General features: G+C 41.9%; 1 pseudogene; it reads right to left on the bottom strand.

Moving 5' to 3' along the window:
* Positions 1-5,193: 5,193 nt before the first annotated feature.
* Positions 5,194-5,694, bottom strand: LOC101599347 (annotated as a pseudogene).
* Between the last annotated feature and the right edge of the window lie 2,961 nt (positions 5,695-8,655).

Genomic DNA, 8,655 nt, shown 5'->3' with positions numbered 1-8,655 from the left:
AGGCTTCACAGGCAAGCGCTTAACCGCTAAGCCATCTCTCCAGCCCGTCCCTGGAGTCTTTGCTGGGGGACAGGAGTGGGCACCTGGTGTGTGACAGGCATTACTGGAGTATAAAACAGTGAGCCAGATATCCACACTCAGCTATTCATTGATATAAATGGATAAAAGGATAGTGATCATCCCTTTAGAAGAAGGCCAGGCTTGCACACCTAAATCACATGACTTGAGCTTGGCCAATCCCATCCTTAGTCCCAGGACTTTGAATCTTCAGTAAATGAAGTGCAGAGGGAGGAAACAATTGCAGTCCAAAGGAACTACACTGGGCCAGATTCTTCCAGACAAATGACTTTGAAGGTAAATGCCTGTCTCCTACCTAAGTTTATTGTTCCAGTCTCATAAATTCACTCGACTATCACTTTGACCTGGTTCCTTTTTACATGAAATGATCAGTTTGTTTCTGTTGCTGGGAGCCAAAAACCCTGAAAGAAGATGATTTATCTCTCAGAAGCTTGATACAAGACAGGGATTGGTGAGCATGGGTTTTTTTTTTTGTTGTTGTTGTTGTTGTTGGACACAGGGTGTCAAGCTCTGTGTATTAGCCAAGGAGAAGATGACCTTAAGCTCCTAATCTGCCTGTCTCCATGTGCAGAGTTCTGAGGTCACAGGTGTGTGCCACCACACTTAGTGTATACTGTGCAAGGGGTTGAACCCAGGGCTATGTGCATGCCACAAGCACTCTGGCAACTGGGCTTCATTCCCAGCTCTGAAAGACATTCTTTATTTGGTTACAGAAGGATGACAATCACTGTATAACTTATTTATTTTATTTTTTGGAGGGGAGAAGTTAGGGTATCACTCTAATCCAGGCTGGCCTTGAACATACATTGATTCTCTTACCTCTGCCTCTTCAACACTGGGATCAAAGGCATGCACCACCATGCCCAGCTCATGATATAACTTTTTAACTAACTGCTACTAAAAAATGAAAGCAGCAGATTTCAGGTCTTTCAGAACAGTTGAAAAAGAGAAAAAAGTTATTTATCAGGAATGTTCTAGAAGGAATTCATGGCCCTGGTAAGAGAAAGGTTCAGAAACCAGTCATCAAGCATTAACAAAATGCTTTCCAAGTACCGGAGGCCAGTGGTCCTTATTATTCAGTCATGTTTCATTCAGGCTGTAAGTCACTGACGGCTCTCAGGCCAGAAGTCTTCTGTTGAAACCAGTAGAAGAGATTGAGCTAGCATTCACCTCTGGTCTTCATGAGACTGAATTCTGAAGTCTAAATCTACTGGCAGCTTGTTTATGAGGTACAGTGAGCCCCACACTCATTGATGAGTGGATAATCACCCCTTGGTCATTTTGTCTGAATTCTGGCTGCTTTCCAGGTGACTCTGCACATTCCCAAGTCAGGTGTGTGTACATAAAGAGAAAAATTCTATTCCTGGCATTGGAATCCTGATGAATTGGTCTACTAAAAAAAGCTAACCATAGACACTAGTCTAAGATGATCTCTGAGGCACAAGGTGAGTACAAAAGGCGTTGTTTCACATATAGCCCCAAAGACTGAAGACTTCCCAACCAATGAGGGAAGTTACACCGTCAAGTCAGCCCTCCTGGTTAGGTTCCTTAGCCATTCTCAGCCTGATTCTTTTAGAGTGGTGCAGGATTTGTAGGTTCAGAGAAGGGCTACAAACACCAACTTTTGGGTCCTTATCATATTTAGCAAAGAATTGCTAAACAGACTCAGAGAAGGGTAAGTTATGAATTGTTAAGTTTATGCAGGGAGAAAATATGAATTATGAGGTTTGTTGTAGGGAAGATTAAAATGCAGGAAGGATGCTGACTGAAAGAATCAAGCCAGAGAATTCTCCTCCTCGCCCAGCTGGAAAGGGAGAGGGGAGATAGACAGGATCTTTATCACAGAGGCACAGGCATCCACCCAAGGAAGGCAAAGCACAGGAACCAAGAAAGATCCCCATCAAATATAAGGAGAGCAGAGAAGATTAAAACAACAATGAAGGACCCAGAGATCAGAGAACAACCATACAAGTAATCAGAGTGCGAGGGTACCAAAGGCGAACAGAAAAGAACCCAGGCCAAGAGCACGGCTGGGCAGGGGAGAGAGAGGCTTACAAGAGATCATCAGAGGAAAGCCCATGCAGTCAACCACCTTTATGCGGACCGGACATCCAGTGAGGTGAATCCTGTTATCAGAGTCGGGTGTGTAAGGGGAGGCCTGATTGGTTTGCAGAATCGAGGATGACTCAGGAGGAGCCAAGACCTAATTGGTTCACGGACTCAGGGGGCTGACCCAGAGAAGCTGAGCTGAGCTAGAAACGGGAAGCCCCGGCTGGCAAGTGTGCTGGTAGCCAATTAGAAAAGAAAGGTTCAGACACAGGTAGATAGGCACCTCGTTTCCCCTCTTTGGGCCTCTCTCCCTAACTTCTTGTAAAAAGCTATCTTAGTCCTGTTTCTCTTTCAAGAGCAAGCCATGACTTAAGGTGTGCCCTAGAACGGGATCTTATGAGCCTAACAGCGTTGTCCTCCGGCTCTGTCCCATCACCTTCCCTCTCACCTCTAGCTCCACCTGGCAGGCGCCTATCTTCTCAGCAAAGCCGGAGTGGGGCACTGCTCACACCCTCTGGAAGAGGTGTCTGTGACGCTCATGTGTGGGGGAAACTCTTAACAGCAGTCTTGCTTATGCTAAGAACACCCTTGGAATAAATAAAGGTCCCCAAACTAACACCTTCTATTCATATCAAGTTTGCACGTGGAAAGGAAAGTTTTAAAAATAAAACTCAGAGACAGGGCTTCTCTGCCATTCAAAGAATTCCTTAACACACACACACACACACTCAGCTAATACTTCCGTTGGAAATTTTTAGAGCTAACAAATGGGCCTAAAAAAGCAAGGACTCAAACTCCTTTATTTGCAAGTGGGCAAAGTGTAGGTCAGAGTGAAGTGTATCTGGCCAGGCTGATGAGCTATATAAATGAGAACACTGGTTTTCTTTCCTCGGGTGGAAAGTATCATATAGATGACACAAATTAAGTAGATAAAGAACATTAACTCAATATTTTTTTTTTAAACTTTAAGGAGGAAATAGCTCCTGCTACCTTCCTGTGTGGGTTCTGGAAGTAAAAGTTCAGGGTTTAGAACCTGCCATTTAGGAATATGATTTTGAACAAACTAACCAAGGTATGCTTACTTGACTTGATTGTAAAATAGAAAGATTAAAGCTAACTGTCTTTCGTTACCTTGACAATGAAAGAATTTCTGCAAAGCCTTGAGCCCCATGCCTGAAATACTCTCGAGCATCAGCAAAAATTGACTTCTTTTTGGTCCTATCCCTCAAGTCTTGGTGTATGTGAGAAATGAATCAGGCAAAACCAAGAAGGATTTAGTCCTTGGGTGGGAGCTCATCTCCTCAGTATGGAGGACATTTGGCAAACATAGTGAAGACTGGAGTATTTTCATAGTAAAGTTTTTGCTCATATGAAAGACTAAGGAATTTGGGGTGCCAGGATAACTGGGCATTGTAAATATGCTTTTCATTAAGTCCCGAGTGAAGGTTTCTTTGTTGTTGGAGAAAACAGTTTCTACAGGCCTCTTCTCTTTCCTTCTTTCCCCTTTTCCTCCCTCCCTCCTTTCCTTCCTTCCTTCCTTCTTCCCTCCCTTTCTCCCTCCCTCCCTCCCGCCCTCCCTCCCTCCCTCCCTCCCTCCCTTCCTTCCTTCCTTCCATAAAAGAAGTAATACTTTAGCTCAAAGCCTAAAGTTTTCAAATTTTCCTTAATCTTAAATGTTAGATTATTTAACCTCCCAAGTAACCCAGGAATTCCACGAATCACTCTGCACAGACTCGGGGATTCCACTGCTAAGTTCACAATAGCAATTTGATTAGTATTTTGCTTAAGAGATAGTCTACCTCTGTTACCTCAAAGTTTTGCAACAACTTCTACCCCTCTGGGTCAGAAGGACAAAAATAAAAATAATCTATTTTAGTCAGCAAGTTGCTGAAAGAAGTCAGCCTTTTTAAAAAATGCATTAAGATTTATACAAGAATATCAAAACATAGACCATGTCACTCTCTAAAATTAACCATGAATCTGTTTATGGTGACCATAGCAACAAGTAGGAATCTATATATGGTGTTTAATGCACCTACGGTTGAGCTTTAACTCAACAGAGTTATAGGTTCCCGCACATCATTGTCAAGGATGGCCTGTGTTAGGGCATTTTCAGGCTGGCCTTTTCAAGCCCAGGTCCCTTGTCTGTAGGAAATGGAGAATGTAAAAGAGCTCTAGAGCTCGCAGTATAATCCAGAAACCTGAACTGATTTGCGTGCGGGATGAGTAGCATTTGATCAGTGTAGTTCCAGCAGTTTCTGTCTGTGAATGAATTCTTTGGAGTTCATAGGTATTATTTCATGCACATGTGGTCACTGACACTTTTCTCAACATGAAATGTTAATTTTAAAATAGGTAACGTGAAGGCCTTAGGAGGTGGTTCAGATATTACTGGTGATTGCTTGAAAATCCTGCTGGCCTTGGTTCAATTGCCCAGTGACCCATGTAAAGCTGGACACACACACACACACACACACACACACACACACACATTAATTTTTTTTTTTAAAGATTATATGGAAGGTTGGGGTGGCTCTAAAATCATTTTTTAAAATTTTTTTAAAAAAATTTTTATTAGCATTTTCCATGATTATAAAAAAAAATCCCATGGTAATTCCTTCCCTCCCCCCCCCCCCGCACTTTCCTCTTTGAAATTCCATTCTCCATCATATTACCTCCCCATCACAATCATTGTACTTACATATATGCAATATCAACCTATTAAGTGCCCTCCTCCCTTCCTTTCTCTTCCCTTTATGTCTCCTTTTTAACTTACTGGCCTCTGCTACTAAGTATTATATTTTAAGGTTTTTTTTGTTTGTTTGTTTGGGTTTTTTTTGTTTGTTTGTTTTGTTTTCTGAGGTAGGATCTCACTGTATCCCAGGCTGACCTGGAATTCACTCTGTAGTCTCAGGGTGGCCTCGAACTCACAGCAATCCTCCTACCTCTGCCTCCTGAGTGCTGGGATTAAAGGCATACGCCACCACGCCCGGCTCTAAAGTCATTTTTGTTTTGTTTTGTTTTCCGGGTACAAATTTACTCAACACAAAATAACCCTCTTCAGCTTTACTGCGGTGGCAGAGGACATCCACAAATGAATCTGCCTCTAAACTGGAACTCAGGTGCTCACCCAGCACCAGCCTCTGCTTTCTTGTCAGCACGGGGGGCTGGGGGGAGTGCTCCATTCGGAGGTGTCTCTATCATCTTCCCCTCTGGTGAGTCTTGCAGGCCGCTCACCCTCCAGCCCTTTGGGTGGAGGCCTGCCAGTCTCAGGACAGCTGCAGTGCAGCGTGGCAGGCAGGATCTCAGGGGGCAGGTGTAGGTAATCACGAGATCCTGGATTCCCATGTTGGTAAGATAGCAGTAGAAATGCCTCCAGGCAAACTGTTCCTTCATGTACCCTCAGGACTTGAAGGACTGCATGGCCTTCATGACATGAAGGTTGGGTACATTCTTGTCTGCCATCTCGGGGTGCTTGGGCATGTGGATAACCTTCTTGGTCACCATCACCCCCTCCTTAAACAGGAGTTCATAAATGGCAACCTGGTTCTTCTTGGGCATCAACATTGCGGCGGCTCTAAAGTCATTTTTAATTCTGTGATGCTGTTTGAAAATATCTGAATTTATTGCCTTGATAAGTGTTAATATTTTTAATTCAAATCACAAGTGATGGTGGTTGAAAATATTTAGTAAAATATAAAATGAATTCAATGTAAGTATTAATATGAATCATATAAAAAGTAGATTCTTTACATATTAAGCATATAGTTGTTACCATCCCTACAAAAAGCCAGAATACCTTCAGTGAAAGCTCTGGCCTTTACATATTTTTCTCTGTGGTGAGTCTGAACATACAGTCTTATAATAACCATTTTTTTCATTCCAGACTCTCTTTAGTGTCCAGGAAGATTGCATGACCTTATACTTTTAGTGAACTAGAGAGCTTTCAATAGCTGTGCTGTAAACATCAGTCAACCTTCGTTGTATTACAAGCCAATGCAAAGCTGAGTGGGCTGAAACTTCTTGGTTGTTAATATGGGTGGATATTCTGATGAACGTGCCTTGGTGAATTCAGGCAGCTTAGTCAGCAGGTCAGCTTGAGGCTGATGGTGGAATCAGTGAGGCCGTGTGTCTCCGGCATCTGGCAGGCTTTTTCATGTGGTAGTTGACTTAAAGTAAACATTGCAACAAAGGTTCAGAATAGAAGCTGCAAGGCTTGTACGGACCTAAGCTCTCAAGTTATAATATGCAACTTTTGCCAGACTCTTCTATTGGTTAAGTCAAGGCACAAGACTAGCCTGCTTCAAATAGGAAAATGTAAACCCTACTTCTTTTTCTCAGAAAAGACTTTATTTATTTATTTATTTGAGGGGGGTGGGCAGATAGAGAGAGATTGGATATACCAGAACCTCTAGCCACTGCAAACAAACTCTAGATGCATGCACCACCTTTTGCATCTGGCTCATGTGAGTACTGGGGAATTGAACCTGGTTCCTCAGGCTTCTCAGGCAAGCATCTTAACCACTGAGCCATCTCTCCAGCCATAAACCCTAATTCTTAATGAGATAAATGCAGGGATAGGTGAGACTATTATTGCTATCTTTGCAAATACAGGATTATCCTATCTAATGCCGTTTTGTTTAAATATTACATTTAATGCTTTCATACCTTGATATGTCAGCAAAGTATAGTGTATGAGAAATAGCAATGCATTTGGGGAACCAAAACATAAGCAAATCACAAAGAAAGTGAAACTAAATCCCAATCCTCCTCATCATTGTTAGGATGAAGCCTGATCACTGCAGAAGCTTGCCCCTCTTGCCTGTGTGCCCACCGTCTCAGTCTGTGAACTTTCTTATAGGATTCCACTGTGTCCGTGTCCCTGGGATCTATACAGCCCCTCTTCCGGGGGGACTGTCAACTTATACCATGACATTGTTGAGCTAAGAGAAGTCTGTAGAAAACACAGGGGCCTTATTGCTTGTTGATAATAATACAGTCCTGACAAAGTTTTATATGGGAAGAAGAAAGTGGGCAGTTTCTATAAATATGCAAACAGTGATATAATGCAGGTACTAGTGTGGATGCTTAGTAAAGACCACAGAAGATGTAGTAATCCAATCAATCAGTTTCCCTAAATCCCCCTGTCATCTGTGATATCAGTACATGTCTATGATTATGCTTCATGTTAACAGCATCATGTGTATGTGATTTTATATATTCAGTGGGGCAGTTCCTCAGCACAGTAATAGTTGATACACAGGATGTATTAATTCTAGGCACTCATAGTGCTTATACATGCTATCTTGTTTAAGTTCACAATAAGCCCTACAAAATAGGTACTATAATATCTTCACTATGTATTGAGTTCACGGTACTTAAGCAATTTGCTAAAGGTCTAAATGTAAGTGGTAGAGTGACCACACACCAACAGTCCTTTCCTTCTCTTTCTTCCCCTTTCTTTCTTTCTTGAAACAAGACTTGTCACAAGGACAATCCTCCTGCCTCAGTCTCTCAAAATGCTGGGATTATAGCAACTATTCTCCAAGCCATGCTTGGAGAAGTTACTTTTTTTAAATTTTATTCAATTTTTATTTATTCATTTGAGAGAGAGAGAGAGAGAATGGGCGTGCCAGGGGTTCCAGCCATTGCAAATGAACTCCAGATGTGTGCGCCCCCTTGTGCATCTGGCTAACTTGGGTCTTGGGGAATCGAGCCTTGAACCAGGGTCCTTAGGCTTCACAGGCAAGCGCTTAACCACTAAGCCATCTTTCCAGCCCGAGAAGTTCTTTTTTTAATATATATATATATGTATTTTTTTTTTGAGAGAAAGAGGGAGGGATAGAGGGAGAGAGAGAGAGATAGGGAACAAAAGAAAGGTAGAAAGGCCAGGGCCTTTAGCCACTGAAAATGAACTCCAGATGCATGTACCACCATGTGTGTCTGGCTTATGTGGCTACTGGGCAATCAAACCTGGGCCCTTAGGTTTCACAGGCAAGTGCCTTAACTGCTAAGAAATCACTCCAGTCCCCTTTATTTAATATTTCATTTTTATTTTTATGTGAGAGGAAGTTCTTAATTACCATGTTTTTCTGTCTCTTGAGTGACATGTGACTAAGCATATCACTTTTTCCTTGCACACATATGGCCCTGATTCTATATGTGAATTATGAAGCTTCATATAGTTTCAGAACTCTCTTACTTAGCATCCACAAGGGATTAGTTACAAAATTCCCGACAGATACAAAAAGTCCATAGATGCTCCAAGTCCTTTATATGAAACACTATGATATTTGCATGTAACCTACCTATACCACCCCATGTACGTTAAATCTCTAAATTATTTAAAATATACTTAGTCTGCTTAACTGTATGTATACAGTTTATATGCTATGTTGTTCAGATAATAACAACAATACAAAAGCATATATATGTTCCATGTAGGCACATTTTTTTATTCAAATAATTTTTATCTACAGTTGGTTGACTATAGAAGGAAGACCAACTTCATAGATACCTCTTGGATTT

The sequence above is a fragment of the Jaculus jaculus genome, chromosome 5 (genome assembly GCF_020740685.1).
Source record: "Jaculus jaculus isolate mJacJac1 chromosome 5, mJacJac1.mat.Y.cur, whole genome shotgun sequence".
NCBI lineage: Eukaryota > Metazoa > Chordata > Mammalia > Rodentia > Dipodidae > Jaculus > Jaculus jaculus.
The sequence above is the reverse complement of the archived record's forward strand: the minus strand, read 5'-3'. Positions and strand labels throughout refer to the sequence as shown.